The 20,064-nt window shown below is 45.8% G+C and overlaps 1 protein-coding gene across 2 annotated transcripts in view; it reads left to right on the top strand.

Annotated features, from left to right (window-relative positions):
• SLC1A2 (solute carrier family 1 member 2) overlaps positions 1-20,064 on the top strand; it is a 176,179-nt gene that overhangs the window by 33,618 nt on the left and 122,497 nt on the right. The window contains exon 1 of one of the 2 annotated variants that reach the window (XM_055141955.1): positions 5,216-5,234. The exons of the other annotated variant lie outside the window; for it this stretch is intronic. The gene's annotated coding sequence lies outside the window, so the exon portion shown is untranslated. Of the gene's footprint in view, positions 1-5,215; positions 5,235-20,064 lie in introns of those variants that run through there. 2 annotated transcript variants of the gene reach the window in all.

Genomic DNA, 20,064 nt, shown 5'->3' with positions numbered 1-20,064 from the left:
AGGTAACCCAGCAAGTGAGCCAGCTGCAATGATGAATTAATGTTCTCTAATCCTCCGGGCCAACCCGCTGAAACTCTCTGACTCTCATATAGGATTTTTGGCTCTAGCATGTACTTGTCATTTTGAATTATGTCCATATGCTCTGCAGATGGCCTCTGGGTTGGCCTGCTTTATTTAAGAAGGAGGGATGTCTTATTCACTTACCTATATGTTACTTTTCTGAAACTCATGGGATTCTCTGGATGAGGTCACTATGCAGACACACCAGGAACAAGCCAGCGGGATGAAGCTATTCCACATGGGTTCTCAAGTCACTCAGAGTTTGGCAAGTCAGTGTTCTTACATTTTCAGCTAAAATTTTTATAGTATTACGGAATGATCTAAAAGCTAAAATTTCCAGTTCTAACTTACTTTGTTGACAAATCATCCAAATTTTAGTATAATTGCATTTGACAAGAAAACTTCTATTATGATTTTGTTTCTCATTCTTGGATGCCACAAGCTATCCTTCCCTTTCAATATCATACTCTCCTCTTTCATTTACAGTGGAGTGAGCATGGCTCTCCTTGAAGTAATAAGCCAAGTCTAGAACATATCCCTGTCTTATCCCAGATGGCAAGCTATCTGCTGGAGCAATAGCACAGCGGGTAGCGTGCTGACCTTGCATGTGGCCGACCCAGGTTCAATTCCCAGCATCCCATATGGTACCCCAAGCACCACCAGGAGTAATTCCTGAGTGCATAAGCCACGAGTAACCCCTCCCCTGTGCATCGCCAAGTGTGATCCCCCGAAAAAAACAAAGATGGAAAGCTATTGTTAAACTTGATAGTATTATGGCATGTAGTTTCTCAATTGTTCCCTTTAGTTGCCAATCTTTAGTGTTTAGAACCCCATCATTATTGTCCCATTAGCAATCAGAAATGCCAAACACAGTGTATCGAGGAAGATGTCATGAAAACTATGTCATGAGTGAAATGGTATTTGATGGTCACTCTTCAAAGCCTTAGCAATGACCTTGAAATTCTAAAAGGAAACTCTTCAACAGATGCTGATCAAATACCATGGTGCAGCAGATTCTGTAAAACTGGATAAAAGAAATAAGATGAAGTTTGGCTCTCGCAGGGAAACTGAGATACAAAGATGTCGGGTGATGTGAATTTAGCACAGAACCAGAATCCAAGCCCTGCATCTGACTCCAATGTAAGCTCCCCCCTCCACCCTGCCTTGGCGCACTCTACTTGTAACCCCTTCTCTTTGATAACCCTGCTAACATCTTCCCTCTCTTTATCTCCCTAATCCTGGCAGCCTTTTCTATAAGACTTCTCTCTTTCATAACCACCACAAGTTAAGATAGTACAGTTCAAAGCAAAGCAAATAGCAAAAGCAACTTAACTGAAAAGGACACGAGGCAAAATCAAAGCAAAGCAAAACGTAATCAACCATAACCCCACTACTATAGACCTTTTAGTTTATCCTTTAAACCTATGTTTGTTTTTTGTAAAAAAAAATATGACTGTGTTTTAACATCTGTATTTTCCATTTAGGATTATGCCAGTTTTCCCTTCATAACTTGAACTCAATCAGTTTCTACTTTTTAAAAGACTTGTTACATTATGCAATTGGCTTAACAAATCTCTTATCATTGGACATTTAGATTTCTAACATTCCCTGTGATGTATCTTCCTGACTTGTACATCTGCATGTGTACATGTTTTCATATGTGTCTGGCAATTTAACTTGGGGGCTGTAAGCTTTTCACTTTTATGGGGTTTCAATAGTAACACAAAGAATCAGTTCAAGATGGGGTGCAAAGGAGCCACATTATTACTTTCCATACCCTGAAAAGCTGATAACAGTCATGACTGAGGTGTCTAAAGTGCGATTGAAATTATTAATCCACTTTATAGGAGAAATGTTAAAAATTAATGACTACCTTTTTTAAAAAAAAAAAGTTATGTGGTGTCTTCTTCCTGAGAAATGGGTTCCTTCTTTCATCAGTGATTAGTTAAAGGGAGATCTAGCAGTTTGATCTTTTTCACCCAACTTGAAGAAGCCTCCTGCAAAATGATGAGACTTGAATACAGAGGATGAGGAAGGCACAAAGGAAGCAGGAATCCCAGGAACTCTGAGAACAAGGAGGCAGAGAAGTTGACTAGGGAGATCATAGAGGAAACAGAGTGAAATGATGACAATAAGAGGTCCAGCAAGCAGTAGATTTAGTGGAAAGGAAGGAATACTTAATGGGGACACGCAGACTGTGTAGGTGTCGAGTTGAGTTTGCAGCAGGCTCCACATCTTACATGCGCTGTCATCTTGCACATGTTCTTCAATTTTTCCAATCCTCAGCACCCTCATCTCAAGAATGAGGATGTGATAGTACCAATTCCAATAGGGAGTTGTGAGAATTAATTGGATCCTAAGTGAAAGGTAACTCCTGGGTTGGTGACTTGGTGCAGGGGATCACACTGTTACAATTTCATCCTGTTCTCTTGATCAGCACCAGTCTCAATCAGTGGAGGAAAATCGTGCATGAATAGTTTAGAGTTTCAGAATGAGGGGATCATAGGAGGATTTTTGGTTTTCTAAGGAAAAACAAAAAGTGCAATAGGACTTCTGTGAGAAATAAATGTTAAACTTTATTTCTCTGAAGAACAAAGAATTGTTTTGGAATTCCCCATATGCTTCTTGAAGCAACTAAGAGCAATTTGTGGGTTTTGGTTGAGGGGGGCGGTGTTCTCTGCACCAGCAGGCTGGTCATCAGTTGAGGGACTGTTAACTTTTACTTCAATATTCTTCTGGTGTTCAGAAATTGACATTTACAGATCACCCGAGAATGTTAAAATTCTTTCGGGTGTGCTTGGGAGAACCTGAATTCAAAGGTTGAGCAGAGGGGACTTATCGGCTAAAGGAACTGGGATGTCTAATGCCTCATTGGCTGCAAAGAGGAGAACCCAGCACTCAAACACTGGCCTAGAGATTCTGTCTCCTTCCCACACTTGGCTTTGCTTCCCTGGGCTGTCTTGGATTCAGGCCTCAGTGGTTTCTAATGGCCCAAAGTTAACAGCATCCTCTCAGCTTATCTTCACAGCAACCTACAGTGCCTCCTCCTGGATGCTCCTGCCACAAAGGGAGCATTTCATCAGCTGAAATTCATCCACGCCCACTCCTCGTCTTACCACCTTAGACTGATCCGCAGGCCTGGGTCACTGAGTTCCTTTTTAAGGAGCAAATGGAAAAGGGGAGGACCCTAATAGAAATGAGGAAACCAGAGAGTGCAGTCCGTGTCAACCTGTGCTAGTTGGTGCCAGTCAGGACCAGTTGAAGTCACATGTCAGTGGGTGGCATCCCATGCCAACTGATGCTAGTTCCACCAGTCAGAGTGACTACTGGTGCCCATCAGAGCTAGCTTACATCAACCTGGGTCAATTGATGCCAGATTTTGCTCATCATCTGCCAACTTGTACCAGTCAGTGATAGCATGTGCAAACTAGATTAGTCTCTGCCAGTCAGAACCAACATGAGCAGCTCAGTGCCAACCTGAGCCAATCAGTGGCAGTCATTGCTCCTTGTCAGTGTCAGTTGGTGCCAACATGCACCATTTGGTGTCAACCTGCACTAATCAGTGCAGCTCATGCCAGACTGTCAACTGATGCCCACATGTGCCAATCAATGCTAACTTGCACCAGTCAGTGCCAAATGTGCCAACATTTTGCCAACCTGGCCATTTTGTATCAGCTGGTGCCAGTCTGTACCAATCAGCACCAATCTGTCAGCCAGTGCCAGCCACCTTGTGCTCATCAGTACTCATTGGTGCCAGCTAGTGCAAGCTAGAACTAAGCTGTGCCAATAAGTGCCAGTTCATACCAATTGATGCTACCCAGTGCCGATCACTGGCTATCAGTTTCAACCTTGCCAGCCTGTTTGATCATCTGGTGTCAATCCATGCCAGTCATAGCAAACCTGTGTCAATTGGTTCTAACTGGTGCTAGTTAGCACCAACCTGTACCAAGAAGTGCCAGCTGTTGCCAACCAGTACTAGTTCATGCCAATCAGTACCAGACCATGCCAGCTTAAGCCAGTCAGTATCTGTCAGCCCCATGTGTCAGCTGGTGTCCACCAGTGCCAGTCCATGCCACTAGTGCCAGCCAGTGTTAACCTGTGCCAGTCAGTGCCAGTTTGTGTCATCTGGTGCCTATCATTCCAATCCATGCCAGTAAGTGCCAATTGGTATAATTTAATGCCAGTCCAGAAGTCAGGTGGTGCTGGTCAGTGCCAACCTATGTCAGTCAGTGCCAGTATATGTCGACAGGTGCCATTCCATAGTAGCCTTGCTAGCCTGTGTTGATCAGGCAGCACCAGTCAGTGCCAACCTATGCCAGGGAATGCCAACTAGTTGCCACTGGTGCTCATCAGTGCCTGTCAGTGCCAGCCTTTGCCAGATGTTGCCAGTAAGTGCCAGACTGTGCCTGTTTATGTCATCCTGTGTTGATCAGTGCCACTAGATGTCAAACTTTCTGACTAGCCAGTGCCTATTGGTACCAGTCAACCGGTGTCAACCAGTGCTGTTCAGTGTCAGCCTGTGCTATTCGGTGCCTGATGGTGCCAACTGGTGCCAGTCAGTGCCTATCACTTCTTGTTGGCACCAAGCTGTGCCAGTTAGTTCCAACCTGTGCCTGTCATTGCCTACCTATGTTAGGCTTTCAAGTCAGTGCCAGGCTGTGCTAGTTGATGCCAGGCTGTGCCAACATATGTGTCATTAGTGGCACAGCAGCCACTCTGGTGCAGCCTCCCTTCTCCCTACAGATTCTAAAAATACCCAGAGGCACTCAAACAAACAGTGAGGCAGGCAGCAGCGTCAACACATCCCTGGCTCCACAGAGCCTCAGCACTGGCTCTGTCGAGAGAGCTGTTGGCTCACCGAACTCCCTTTTCTTTCCTTTTTATTTTCAGTTTTGGCTCACCTAGTCCGCTGTTCATGCAGAGGAGAATAAAGAGGTAATTGATGGAACAGAATTGACTGGAAGAAAGGGAGAGAGAGAAACAAACACCCATCTTGTTCACAATGTCTTTACAGTTGGCTGTAGATTTGAACTAAGAATATGTCAAGAGATGAGACCAGTACAGAGAGGAGCAGATTAGCTGGGATTTAAAATAAAAGTCTCTGCCCAGAGATCACCTAGACTAACTCTCACGTATGTATCCATGAAGAGGCCCAAGGACTACGTTCGGAGAAGGTCAGTGTTCACAAATAACCAAATCTACAACCTGACTTACCTGTCAAGGTAGAGTTGAATGCATCTAGGTGCCCAGTTTTTCTTGTTTCAAAGAGGTTTCTCTTCTATGGCACAATGAGGAGCTAAGGACATTGGTATCACATGCCCTGTGTCCTTAATTTGGGAGCTTGCCTGGTATTGGTTGCCTCATCAAACCAGTGAGCACTTGGATTTTTCCAAAGTTTGGCTGGTGGATTAAATGATAAAATCAGATGGGTTGTGAAAATATGTGAATCATTACAGAGATGACCTTTTGTAGACTGCCTGAAAGAATCAGATATTTCCTTAACAAGATAATGAACCTAATGTGAGCATGCAAATAAATTCTTTTGTTGGTGGTGCTTAAATGGAATCTTTCAGATCTCACTAGAGATGGTCATGGACAGGAAGGGGAGAGCCCCCAGATCTTTATCAGCTCTTTGGATGTCTGGACTGCAGGGAACATTTGTCCTAGCTATTGGGAATTGCTGCACGATTAATAGGCTGCCCAGAAGTTGCTCTCAGACCTTTTAGTTGGCAGGCTTCTGGAAGGATCTGGGGCTTTGAATTAAAAAGTTAAGCATGAGTAAGTTCTTGGGACAGAATGTACTTCGCATTGTTTCCATCCATACGTGAGTGGAGGAAGCATATGTACCCTGGACATATGCTTCTCATTGGAAAATGCGATTGAATGTCTCTCTCCTCCTCTAGTCTGGTTCTCATGGAAAGTACTTGGCTTCTTCTCAAGCCTCGAAGTAAAGACTTCTAAGCCCCCCAAATTGCTAGGTGGCCCCCTCCCCTAAGACAAGTCAGAGCCAGAGGTGCCTTCTCTTTGTGGGTGCGAGTTTGGGCACCCAGGACCGCATGGATACCCGGTTTATAAATCTGCCATCTCTGCAGATCTGTGTTGTCTTTTTGGAGAGCATTGTCTAAATGGAGTGAAACCTTTGAATAGTTCTGGGGAGCCTAATCACAGCATTAGTAATGACAACACCATCAGCAGCTGCAGCAGCATCAGGAACAATATGAGCTAACATTTCTGTAAGCACTTTCTCTGTGCCAGACACTCTTCTGTGTCACAAATATTAGTGCATGTAATCCACTGTGGAATTTTAGATTTATCACTCCATCTTCTCCTCGAGCTAAGATGAACCAGATTGACTCTGTATCCTTTCCAAAATGGCCACATTAATTGCCAAACTTTGAACTGCATCCGCACAGACTTGACTTTTAATAGAGCTTAATTGAAAAAAAGAAACCCTATGGATTATAGGTTAGGTTGGACACATTCTTGCGAATAGTTCAAGGCACTTCATATATCAATTCAATCAAGAGATTTTGTTCCAGGCAAAGACCCATTTGTATTCTCGAACCTTGTTGCTTCCAGTGCATTGGAAAGTTATTTCTTTTATTATAGCACTGTCATACCATTGCTCATCGATTTGCTCGAGCGGGCACCAGTCACGTCTCCATTGTGAGACTTGTTGTTACTGTGTTTGGTATATCGAATACTCCACAGGTAGCTTGCCAGGCTCTGCCGTGTGGGCAGGATACTCTCAGTAGCTTGCCGGTCTCTCCAAGAGGGATGTAGGAATCGAACCCAGGTCAGCCGCATGCAAGGCAAATGCCCTACCCGCCGTGCTATTGCTCCAGTCCTATTTTTGCCTTTTTTTAAATTATAAGTAGTTAAATTTCATGAAAAGAGAAGAGCATGGACTTTTGGAATTGCTCATAAAACACAAATTGCTGATGTGACTGCAAAGAGTGAGCTTGTTTGGCAGATATAGATGGTAACAAAATAGGTTTCTGACAACTTAAAAGAGCTTGGGATTAGTTCATATTTTTCTTTCTTTTTTTTTTTTGCCTTTGCTTGCAAAGCTTTGGACTCTGGAACAGTGAGCTGCTCTAAGATTTCTGTCCTCCCAGGAGGCAGAGTCCTCTGAGTGTCTTGTGTATCATCACCTAAACAACAGTGCAAAATAATCAGTCCCTAGAGTGATTATTCCATGCAAAGGAATCAGAACACTTCCACTTGGGTCTATGGTTTAGAATTGTGAGTTCTGTGTTTCCTGAGTCAGTTCTTGCTTTTCCTGTCACACTGTGAAATCCTAATCTATAAATGTTATTTTAAGGGAGAAACATGACCCTATTTTGCTGACTGTATTTTCAGGTGGGAGACCGTGAACTGGGCCCGGGCTTAGGGGAGCTCGTTTAGTTCACTGTCACTTTAGTGTGACTGAATTCACTCCAGGACCTTCCAAGTACCAAGCTGATTCCATTTTCCTTGTACCAGTGTTTTCATTGAGAGATGGCCACTGAGGGAAATGGATTGTGAATCTGGGTTTCTTGAAGGAAATCTCGGGCTATAGTGAAGGAAAGAGGTGCCTGCCATTTTTTTTAGACAATTTAAATCATCTGTTGTTACTGTTTTTGGCATATCAAATACGCCACAGGTAGCTTGCCAGGCTCTGTCATGTGGGTGGGATACTCTCAGTAGCTTGCCGGGCTCTCCAAGACGGATGGAGGAATCGAACCCAGGTCGGCCACATGCAAGGCAAATGTCCTACCCACTGTGCTATCACTCCAGCCCAGTAGTCTCACAATGGCGATGTTACTGATACCTGCTCGAGCAAATGGATGAACAATGGGACGGCCGTGCTATAGAGCTTAAATCATCTGAAAGTGTATTCCGTGATACTCTTCTTGTTTACTCTGTATTTTATAGCAGTCTAAGTGACAGGATCGGGGATGCTTTTATCAACAGCCAGTCCAATATTGGTTGAAAGAGGGTGGGGAAAGAGAGAGGGGCTTATGATCTCTCAAGGCACACTGTTTCCAAGCTATCTTTGATTTCAACTGCTGATTTACTGTGTGAACTTGGGACATAGCATAACCTTTTTGGTCCTCAATTTTTTAATTAGTGAAATGAGAATAATAATAATAATGGTTCCTTCATCCTGGGTCAGTGGTGAGGATTTAATGAGTGAATGCAGCTGTTTATCAGAGTTCACGTCATAGTTGAGGAAACCGCTCCTCCTTTTTACAGTTCTGTCAGTCCTCCTGAGTCTTATGAAATCTCCTGGGTTCCCTGGCTTGCCAGTTTCTCCATGTGGGCAAACCTGAAGGTTGACCCTTTCCTTCAACTTCCAAGTGACTTTTCATGGGGAGCAACTATCCCCCAGGAAAGCTGAGCAGATTTGGTCACTGTCACCCTGAGGATGGGCGACAGAGATGGCCTGTGATAGATGCATGTCTTGAAGCACAGGAAAGTTATCTGGCTGCCATCAGAGCCAAGGTTTTGACATCTAAGCATCCTGTCTTTTTGTTTAGCTTTATTTATTTATTTATTCATTTATTTATTTTTGGGTCATATCCGGTGATGCACAGGGGTAACTCCTGACTTTGCACTCAAGAATTACTCCTGGCAGTGCTTGGAGAACCATATGGGATGCTGGGAATCGAACCTAGGTTGGCTGCGTGCAAGGCAAAAGCTCTGCCCACTGTACTATTGCTCCAACCCAGCTTCTTTTTATTTTTGCTATTCACAATTTGAAACATTTAATACCAAACCAAGAGGAATACCATTCACACACAGAGTGGAAATAATATGATTACAAGGACAACAAATAAACATGAGCTTATAAACTCAGTATGTCAGTGCTTCCGTCCTTTTGCCATGAATGTTTGTGTTTTCAACCTAATTCCATGGATCTGAGATAATTTTAGACTTCAGCGAGAATTGCAGAAACAATGCAGAGAGCTCCCATGCTGGCCTCATTCTCTTGGCCTCTCAATGGCAACATCTTGCTGAACCAGAGAACACCAGATCAGACTAAGAAACCCACCTTGTTCTACTCCCATTAATTTAGAACTCTCTGGACTCCCCGAGTTGTTCTTCCCAGGTTCTCCGGTGTGGCAGTCCTGGGACCCACGTTATGTGGAGGTGTCCCATCTCTTCCCTCCTGTGACAGTTGCTCAGTCTTGCCATGTCCTCAGTGACCTTGCCACTTTCGAAGAGGACTGTTGGGTCATTGTGTAGGCTGCTCTTCCACTTGTGATTAACTTCAGTTCTAGCTCTTTAGCAGACTGCTCTCTGTACTGCTCTCCTGCCAGGCCTGAGATCTGCTCACTGCTGGAAGTTGAAAGGGTAACATCACCTGGCTATCTCAGCCTGGCTGGGTCTGATTCATCTCCGAGGAAGGAGCAAGTATGGACTGTGAACCAGACACACTAGATTCTGATTCTGGCTCTGGGAGTCGGTGCATGTTCCTGCACTTTCCCGTGCCTTCGTGTTCTGGTCTACACAATGGGGATTGTGTAGAAGAGACTTCTCAGATGGTGGTGGAGATCAGCGCTTGACAACTGTTCGATTCCTGGGATGGGGCACTAACTCATGGGCCAGTGGTTGAAGCCTTGTGCTGCCAATGAAGTGCCCGTGGTGCTCAGAGTGAGTGCTGTGTAAGCCCAACCCTCTCACTAAGGTGCAGCTATTACAGCCGCATCCCTGGAGCTCTCTCCTCTCCCCCCTGGTCATAGCTGTGCTCACTTTGCAGGTGTGTGAGACCGGGAATGGCTCTGACTGGAGTCATGGCTTGGCCAGAAAGCTCTGTGTGTGTGTGTGTGGGGGGTGTGAGGCAGGGGGAAGGGTTTCATTGAATTGGCCAGGTAACATCTAGGACTTCTGTTACAGCTGGAGGCTTGGACACTGGTCCCAGAATCCCATGAAGGCTGCGTCTCAGACCTCTTGCGTGAGCCTTCAGCCCACACAGAATGCTGTGCGTGGCATTTGGGATGCACGTTGTGCACAACCCACCTTCACCTTTCTGACACTGCTGGCATCTGTCCAGACTGCTCCAGATCCCCATCTATCTGTATTTCTGTTTTTCTGCCCCACATTTTTTGGGACCCCCCCACCCCTGCCTCACGTTGCTTTTCTGAATTCACATGAAGCAGGAAGGATAAGGGCCCACACCCAATTTCTCTTAGGAGTCTGGGCTGGGTTAGATTTCCAGCCCTATTATTTAAAAGTTTCTTAGATCTCTGGGCTTCAGCTTTTTGTCTCCTACAGGAGCTAATGATAGTAATAATTATTATAATTAGATTGACTGAGGCTTTATTCTCTGTGAGGTACCAGTTTAAATGTCACCTTCGTTGTCATCTTTAATCCTCATCACAACTGTTTGATTTAACTACACTTGACCCTAGAACAATGACAGGATTGGGAAGGCCCACCTCTGGGCTGTCAACAATCCACCTGCAGTTTACAAATGCCCCCCACTGTAAACATGAGTTTCCAGTCTGTTCAGTCAACTAGCACCCCAGAATGCTGAACCAGCAAATAGGAAATAAATGCCGAGCCTGCAGATGGAAAGAAAAATCCACCAAACTCTGGACAAGAACTGAGTGCTGAAAAGGAGTATTCATGCTGGCCTTCCAGTGTCTGTATTGCAAGCCATAATGCCCAAAAGAAGAGAGAGAGAGAGAGAGAGAGAGAGAGAGAGAGAGAGAGAGAGAGGGGTGCCCACCAAATGAACAACTTTGTAACTGTATTACAATTAAAAAATAATTTTTAAATGAAACAGGGAGGGAGAGAGAGAAAGGAAGGAAGGAAGAGAAAGAAGAAAGAGAAAGAATAAAGCAAGCAAACAAGCAAGCAAGAGAAAGAAAGGAAGGAAGAAAGAAAGAGAGAAAGAAAGAAATAGAAAGAAAGAGAGAGAAAGAAAGAAAGAGAAAGAAAGAAAGAGGAAGAGAGAAAGAAAGAGAAAGGAAGAAAGAGAGAGAAAGAGAAGGAAAGAAAGAAAGAGAGAGAGAAAGAAAGGAAAAGGTTGGTCAATAGACTTGCCTTCTATGTGGCTGGAGAAATGAGCAAGAAAGGACAGCTGGAGGAGAATAAAACAGGGAATGAGAGATAGCCAATATCTTGTTTTCTGATCCCAGGAACCCCTGTTTTTCATTTTGACTATCTACCCCTGGGCCTGGGTTTTCTAGATGTTTCTGCCTGTCCTGAGCTCTTCGCACAGGCTCATGCCTCAGTCAGAGACTCTTGGGGGACACTCCAGGTGTGATTATTGGTGGGCCATGAGCAAGGCAATCTGTGAGCACAGGTCATTGAACTTTACTGTCCTCCAAGTCGATGCCTTTTAATTTCTTGCTTCTGCCATGGTTTCTCCCTTCAACTCTCTGAGGCCTCCTTGATGCCCCAGACACAGCTCAGGCTGGTCTTTGGCTCTTTGGAGGCAGCCTCTGTGCTGCATGCACACCTGATTGCATGCAGGCCACGATAGGTCTTCTCGGTCGGGCAGAGGATGCCTCTCAAACAACCACGTGAGGACTGCATTCAGAATCCTCTCTGCCTCTGATCGTCTGTCTTTAAAATGGGATACTAAGGGTACCTGAATGCCAATGTAATTTCAGGGATTAAAGCATTGACAAACTTACCCTGGTACCTAGGACATACTAAGAGTAAACTGGGTTCTATTGATGATGCTTAACTGTCTTATTGCTAAGTTCCCGTCTATATATCTGCCACGTGCAGCATCATACTCCATTTGTGGCTGGTCCTGAGCTAGGCACTTTCTATTGACTGGATATCTGTTTGAAATAAGTATCCAAGGAGTGGAGAATAAATATCTCAAATAAATTGTGCATGAGTTGAAGTCTCTCTTTGTTGTAGATACCTTTAAATTTTCTTATAATGGAAGTGAGGGCAAGAGAGTGATACTGGATCTCAGGGAGAAGAGAAGATGGCCAAGTGGGCTCCAAAATAGAGAGTTGGGTCCTGCAGAATGTCAGCAAACGTGCTCTAGGCAGGGAGTGTGTGAGCAGAGGATTGTGGGTCTGGACATCCCTGTCTAAAGTCATTATTCCTGGGACTGGAAAGATACTACAGTGGGTGGTGCATTGGTATTGCATGTGGTAGACCTAGATTCAATCTCTGGCACCCTACGTAGTCTCTCGTGCCCTGCCAGGTGTAAGCCCTGAGCACAGAGGCAGGGGTAAGGCCAGAGCACAGAGCCAGGAGTAAGGCCAGAGCACAGAGCCAGGAGTAAGCCTTGAGCACTGCTGGCTGTAGCACAAACTTCCAACTCCACAAATATATAAAATGAATATATAGAAAATGAAATATATATATAAATTTAAATAAATATATATAAAATGAAAGTTATCTTTCCAGCAAAAAAAAAAAATCGTGCATGAGTGCACTGAGGCCATACTAGAATACTAGAAGAATTAGAAGACCCAAGAGTTAAGTGCAATGAGTTGACCTCCTTAAAGAAATGGAGGCATAAAGGGCTTCACTCTGGGGCTGGGCTTTAGGACACGGAAGCCAGAGGAGTCAGAGAGTGAGCACACGAGGGAACCACATGGGAATGGCAGTGAATGGGGCTGGGAGGTGTGTGGGCTGTTGATGCTGGACTCATTGATGTCTGCTTTTGTGAAGTATCCTTTCCCGCCTAGGGATCCTTATTATAATCTGAATTTTGGTAGCTTGGATGACATGTTTGAGCCATTACGATCATCCTCCCCACAGCTCTCTTCCTGGCCACATACACCTGGCTGCTCCCAGGATCAGCTTCACCTGTAGGGCCCACCAAGGATGGTACAGAAGGTGGCAGAGGAAATTCAGAATGAAGTGTATTAAATCCTGAAGTGGAAATGCCAGGCTCTTTTCAGGCCCCTACATATGGCTACAGTATGCTCGGTGGGTTGGAGAAATCTCGTGTTTGAGACAGTGTTTTCGCAAGCATCAAAAGGTTATTTTCATAAATAGAACCTAAGTTTCCACCTAAACCTATCCCCCTTCTGCTTCCTGCAAATACCCACCTGCAGCGTCAGGCTCTGCAATCTCAGTGCTCATCTCAGATCCCTGGGCCGTCAGCCAGCTCATCCGCCACCACCCCAGGGAAGGTTGATCCTTTTTGCTTCACAGTCAAGTGGTCAAACCCATGTCCTCAAGAGTCCTGGGGGTCTGGGGGGTACAGCGTGTCTTTTCTAGATGGTTCTGCCTGTCCTGAGTTCTCCACACAGGTTCATGCCTCAGTCAGAGACTCTTGGGGGACACTGTGGGTGTGATGCTGTGGTGGGCCATGAGCAAGGCAATCTGTGAGCACAGGTCGTTCGGCTGTTCCATCCTCCACGTCTCTGTCTTTTACTTTTTTGCTTCTGTCATGGGCTCCTGTTCCTTGTGCATTTGCTTTCACTTAACTTTGGGAGAGGGAGAGGGAGGACAAGGATTCTGTTAGGAACTTTGAACCTGATCCATGGACTCAAGAAGGTGGGTGGAGAATCTATGGCAGTCAGACCTGCCTGCAGGACGATGCTGAATCTAGCTTGGGATTTTAGTGCTTACAGTGTCTTACTCTCCCCCCATCAGACCTTACTGCCTCGAGTTCCCTGATCAAAGATGCTCTGTCTTACCTGAAATCTCTAAGCCTTGGTTTCCAGGGAGGAAGTAGGGGAAGTAAAATCCATTTCAGGATGTGTCCTGGGTAATCCAGTTTGATTCTGTTGCTTCCACCCTGTCAATTGCTGGGGAGGGCTGGACACCGAGGTGATGCTTTGCGCCGAGGGGTGTCCAGCTGGGAAGGGAAGGGAGGCAGCCTGTGGAGCAGGCTCTCACGCAGCCTGGTGCAGTGAATAATTGCCAACTGTTCTCTGGGGGTGGGGGCTGAAGTTGAACTTCACTAAAATGAGAGCTGTATCCGTGGAACGTTGGAAATAGAAAGATGTAGGAATGACAACAGGGTTCACACACTTTCCGCCACTCCAGTCACCACAGCAGTGCCAGGGCAATGCAGATGATTGTGTATCTGCGTGTGTCACACATGGTGTCTTGGCCCACATGCTTTCCTGCTCTGATGGTAAATACCAGGTCAAGCTGACACCCTTTGGGGGCCAAGGACGTGACCAGTTGTGTCTGAATCTGCTCTAACCAATTGGTTTGTGAAGTTTCTTGGAGACATGTAAGACTGCAGAGTGAAGAGCTATACACATGAACAAGAGGTGGCCACCAGCCCTGCAGCCCTTTCAGGCATGTGCTCGGTTGGATGGAAGAAGTAAGGCTATGTGACCTTGACATTATTCAGCTAGACCTTAGCACAGTGGGTATCAAACTCTTTGCCTTGTAGATTTGGTAATAATAATAATAATAATGACAGCCTTCACTCACTGGGTACAGTCGTGGGCCAAGCATTTTTCGAAGGGGTTCACATTACAAGGTAGGATCGTAGAGGATCTATAATCAGAGCAGGTGAGGAAACAGAAGCTCAGAGAGGAGGTTTAGTGATGATTGAACAGCTAGGAAGCGGTGCAACAGAATTCAAATGTGCACTGCATAGGCTGTAGATTTTGTGTTGTGACTTGGAAACTTGGAAACCACACTGTTATAGGGATCTAGGGGAACAATGACACTTTACTCAAAGTGTGGAAGGATGACCTTAGGGAAAGAAAGCTGATATTAGGGAACACATTCTGTGGTGGTGGAGGGAAAAACCCCTGCTTTTCCCCTTTAAAATGTGTTCAGTCCACACCTAGCACTGTTTGGGACTTAGTCCTGGCCCTGTGATCAGGGATCACCCTTGGCCACACTCGGGGGACCATCTATAGTGTCAAGGATCAAACCAGTCTCAATTGTGTGCAAGGAAAATGACTCAACCCCCTGTACTCTTTCTCCTGTTGCGAAACTTCTGTTTTTAAAATTTTTCCTGCTTTCTTTTAAAGACTTGGTTAAATACTGCTATGCCTCCATTGCTGTGCTAACACCTTTTAACCTTCCCTTTCAATATGGTTGGGCAGGTGACAGAGGTGACAGTATCCAGCAAGAATTCAGTATAAAAGTTTTCACAGGATGAGGAGATGGCAAAAGTATTGGGGCACATGCTGAGCAAGTAGGAGGTCCAGGTTTAATTCCTTGAGCTCTGTTGGGAGCGACCCCTGAGAAAACCCCCAGATGTGGTTTAAACCCTTTCAACACAACACCACCACCACCAAGTCCCAATCATGTACAATGCCACCCCTGATTTATCACAAGTATTGCTTTTCACTGAGTAATACTACATAAATCCTCTCAGAAAACATCTAAGTACACGGAATCAATTACTGCTAACATGTTAAATAGAGAAGAGTACAGGCAGTGGAATTCAGATACAGCCAAACTAGTGAAGTCTGGGTATGAATAACTCAAGCCTGAGGAATGGCATGATAGATCGAGAGTCTTTTCAGCTTGGTGTATAACACATGGTGCCTGCTCAACAAATGTCAAGGACAGAGGGAAGGAAATACACAACTCTCTCTTTTGAAGTGATCAAAGAAGTAAAAAAAAAAAAAAAGGGGGACCACTGGTGCGCTAGATACAACCGTCTTTCCTTGATATTTTGGGTCTATGTTCAGCTTATTTGAAGACTGATGGGTGAAGCAGTGGAAGGAGAAAAATCACTGGCCTGGGCAGTCTGAGTGCAGCCACAGGCATTAGGTCTCAGGTCAGATCCTGTGTGACGAATGGGAGACTCCTGTTTCCCAGCACAAAAACATCTCCAGTGGGACTAGTGCTCTCCACCTCTTTCTTCTTGAGTCTCTTTTCCCAAAAATAGCCTCCATCTGTTCTATGACAAAACTCAGAGAGCTCCAGACTCAAGGCATCAGCCTTGAAGATTTCATTCTGCAGCATTTTACATGGCAGCCTGAGTGACAGGGACCCTCCACCAAGCAAAGAGAGGAAACAGCCATCTTCAGCCCAAGACACTGATAAGGCTCTGCTCTGGGGTTTGGCCCTTGGATGCGAATCCTTTGGCAAGTAAGTTGCCTGGGTTCCTCCAGGTTGTGCCATAGTAATGACAACCTCCAGATCTTGGCTGCAAAAACACCAAAGTTGGTTTCTTGTACCATGACACTAGTTTTGCAGGTCAGCAGCCCGTGTCTCCATGTCTCCTTCATCTGGGACATGGGCTGAAGAAGCATCGAGGTCATACCTCGCTTGTGCCCGGGTGGGCAGATGAATAATAGGCTCATGTGTTGGTACGTGAGGCTTCTGCTGGAAAGGCGCGTGCGTTTGGTTTTGCGTGGGTTTAAGTTCTTAGATTCTTTTTTTTGTTTGTTTGTGGGTTTAGGTTCCTAGATTGTTTGTTTGTTTGTTTGTTTGTTGTTTTTTGCTTTCTGGGTCACACCCGGCGATGCACAGGGGTCATTCCTGCTCTGCACTCAGGAATTACCCCTGGTGGTGCTCAGGAGACCTCATGGGATGCTGGGAACCGGACCCGGGTCGGCCACGTGCAAGGCAAACTCCCTACCCGCTATGGTATTGCTCTAGCCCCTAGGCTCCTAGATTCTTGAACGAGCAGGGATGATTTCTCAGTTCTGGGATAAACAAACAGTGGTGGAAGGATTCCCAAGTAAGTCATTTATCTGGTGCCAGAAGGGCAGTGGGGAAAAGGAAGTGCGGTCAAGAGAGGGTGGGGTTATCCAGCTGCTGGCACCGGGTGGTAGCTCCAGTTTAATCCCCTGGAGACAGGGCCCAGCTCAGGCTCACACTTAGCTTACCTGGGAGTAGAGCAGCAGGTCTGTTTACAAATCTAAACCCGCCAGTCATTTGCTTGAGGACTACTTTTGTGGGTGTGGGGGCGAATGTGAATTCTCTAGGACTTTGGTCCTGTGCGTGGGCAGAAGAACCTTCTAGCTCTTGAGAAAGGCCTGGGGCAAAGAAATGCACACACTGGCTGTTGCATGTGGGTGGGCTCCCGGACGCTTCTGGGACAGGCCCTCATGCCATTGGCCAACGGAGGGCACAGAGCAACCCATTGCATCCGGGAAATATCCTCCTGTGGGTGTGGCCGTTATTTGAGAAGCACAGTGTACAGTAGGTTCCGCGCACTGCTGTGTGAAGTACAGCAAACTCTGTAGTCAGGAGCGTGGGTGAAGCTCGAGAACTGCTGAAGAAACCTGTTTCTCCCTCAGCACCGATGGACATTCTGAGTTGCATGCATAATTCCGTGTGGTGGAGGGAAGTTTTGTGCTTGAAATGATGTTAATAACACGTCTGGCCTCAAGTTACAAGATGCCAGTCCCTTATGACCACGCCCCCACCCCAACAGCGAAACCTAAAATGTCTCCAGATGGGATTCACCATTGAAAAAAATTAATGCCAAGTGTTTTGAGGACTCATAGAAGAGAGGCCCAAATGTCACAGCCAACCTGCAGAGGGACCAGAAATGCCTCTACTCCACCTATTATTTTTATTATATTTTTTGCTTTTTGGGTCACACCCGCCGATGCACAAGGGTTATTCCTGGCTCTGCACTCAGGAATTACTCCTGGTGGTGCTCAGGGGACCATATAGAAATGCTGGGGATTTAACTCAGGTTGGCTGCACGAAAGGCAAACGCCCTCCCCACTGTGCTATCATTCCAGCCCCTCCACCCATTATTTTTGCCAAAATTGAAGGCCAGTTGTTTCTGTGGTCTTCCTGCTGTGACTTCCTATCTGACTGTCATGATGTTTGTTGCAGAATGTTATAGAAAGAAAATCAGGCCTAGGTTCACCTGTAACCTCTCTGTCCCAGTGTCCTCCACCCATTAAGTAGGGATCACCAGGTTCTCACTTGTCAGCCTGATGCTCTATCTCAGACCAGACAATGGGATTATGACACTTTGGGAGTGTTGAGGTATCTGGATTCGGGTCCAGCTCTGTCATCCACATGCTCTGGACGTCTCAGACTCTACCCATGTGTAAATGGATACAATGGTATAAGACTCACCACGCAGCTGACTTGCGTACTAAATAATGCTATATCTGTAGGATGTCAGTCCTGTGACTGGCACATAGCAAGAGAGTAAAAGCTGTTGACCATTATGATGTCCACTGGCAACAGGTTGAGTTTGCATAATGATAGGTGGCTTGTTTGATGTATAAGGGGTGCCTGGGACTCCTTCAGGAGGATCTGTATGCTTTAGGCTATGACTGCCTCTGTTTCCTTTGTGGAAATGAAGCCACAGAATTATAAGTAAGGTTTGTGAGTAGTGCTCCAATAACAGTGAGCCAATTGTCCAAACAGTTTATCACTTTGTTGGATTATTTAGTACTTACTACTTCTCCTTAACATTTTGTTTTGCTTTTGAGCCACACTGGTGGTACTCAGGGCTTACGCCTGGCTCTGTGCTCAGGGATCACTCTTGGTGGGGTTTGGGGGGGACCATATGAGGTTTTGGGGATTAAATCCAGGTTTGCCACAGGCAAAGCAAGAAACCTACTGGCTGTACCATCTCTCCATCCCTCTCCTTAGCATTCTAAAGAGAAACTGAGGACTTGGTTGTAGAGTTACTTTTACAAAATTATTAGAGCTTTCGTTGCAAGATTTTTCACTATTGGTTGGAGGTCCTAAATGCACATGGAGAATATTACTGAGACAGATGAGCACAGATTTATTTTTAACCACAGTATCTGAGTTGGCTTCTCAGAATAAGTAGACTTGGACAAATGATGAATCATTCCACACTGGCCCCTTCCAGAAATTTCTATGAGACGAACACAAAGAGGAACTTTCCGTGGCTGAACAGCCCCTACCCCCTCCCACCCCAGAGCAATTCAAAAAAAGATGCTGAGTTGGGTGGCCAGCCTCCTGGACACCACCTCCCACAGCGGGGAGTTTGTCTTCTTTCTCTTTGTGTCGGGGGACACATATGGTGTTGTTGGTGTTAGAGGGAGCAGAATCTGTTCCAGGAATGGTTTTGAAAGTCAGCCTCCTTATACAGAATGGCAGGCAGGAGAGAATAACAGGTCAGAATCTAAGGGATGCCTGTGCCCCCCTCAGCTAACCTTTCATCTTTTGAGGGCCTCTCCATTCAGGAATAAGAAAAATTACTCAGATGGAGCATTGGGAACGGACCTGTTATTCCCTCTGTAGCTCTGTCCTGGGCCCATAGTCTGGCTTCTGTAGCTGACCAGCCTCCTATTTCCAAACTGGCATTTAATGACCTTTGTTACGAGTTCAGTCTTCACATTATTTGACTAAGAGGAGAGGCCCTTAGAATCCCTGGCAAATCTCGGCAAACTTGCTTGCATCTGATATGCATTCCTGCCATCTCTGCCTCTGGAGATTCTGGCTCCTCTTCTTCATGGCCACGTGTCCAGGGACAATAAACGTTGTCTCTCTACACCTCATCAGCAAGGAGGAGGTGATAATTCCCTGCAGAGCAAGGCTGGAAGAATTCAGCAGACAATGACTTCATGCAGAGCGTTGCTGGAAAAATTCAGCAGATAATTCCATGCAGAGCTTTGCTGGAAGAAGTCAACATCAAGAACCCAGTTCTTTAAAGAAAGTGCTCGAAGCCTTAGTTCTGTCCTTTGGAGACAGAGTCAGATCGTTTGGAGGTGTCCCCTGGGGGAGCTGGCATCCTAGAATTCCGCAGCTTGGAGGGAGTTTAGGGCGCTCTCTGGCTCTGTATCCCAAATGACATTTGAAACCCTCTGCTCAGCCTCTTTCACAAATAACAAAAGCCTTTGGCAACTCAGAAAAAGAAGCATCTGTAGCTGCTTTGCTCTCATTAGCTGTGTCCCAGGCTCCGGCTGCCAGGCAGCAGCCTGCTGTCCGCCTCCTACTCAGACAACCCCAGAACATTCTGGGACAGAATGTTAATGCTGCTCAGGCTGTGCCTGACTAATTGATTAGCTGGTTGTTTTCTCTGCCTGACGCCCAGAGTATGGTTTTCTTATTTGTGCCGCACGCAGCCCTGCCACCCTTTTTCTAATGGTCATGCTTCCCTCTGCGCTCTCTCTCTCTCTCTCTCTCTCTCTCTCTCTCTCTCTCTCTCTCTCTCTCTCT

Source organism: Sorex araneus, chromosome 6 (genome assembly GCF_027595985.1).
Source record: "Sorex araneus isolate mSorAra2 chromosome 6, mSorAra2.pri, whole genome shotgun sequence".
Taxonomy (NCBI): domain Eukaryota; kingdom Metazoa; phylum Chordata; class Mammalia; order Eulipotyphla; family Soricidae; genus Sorex; species Sorex araneus.
Note: the sequence above shows the minus strand (reverse complement) of the source record. Positions and strands in the feature narration are given on the sequence as shown.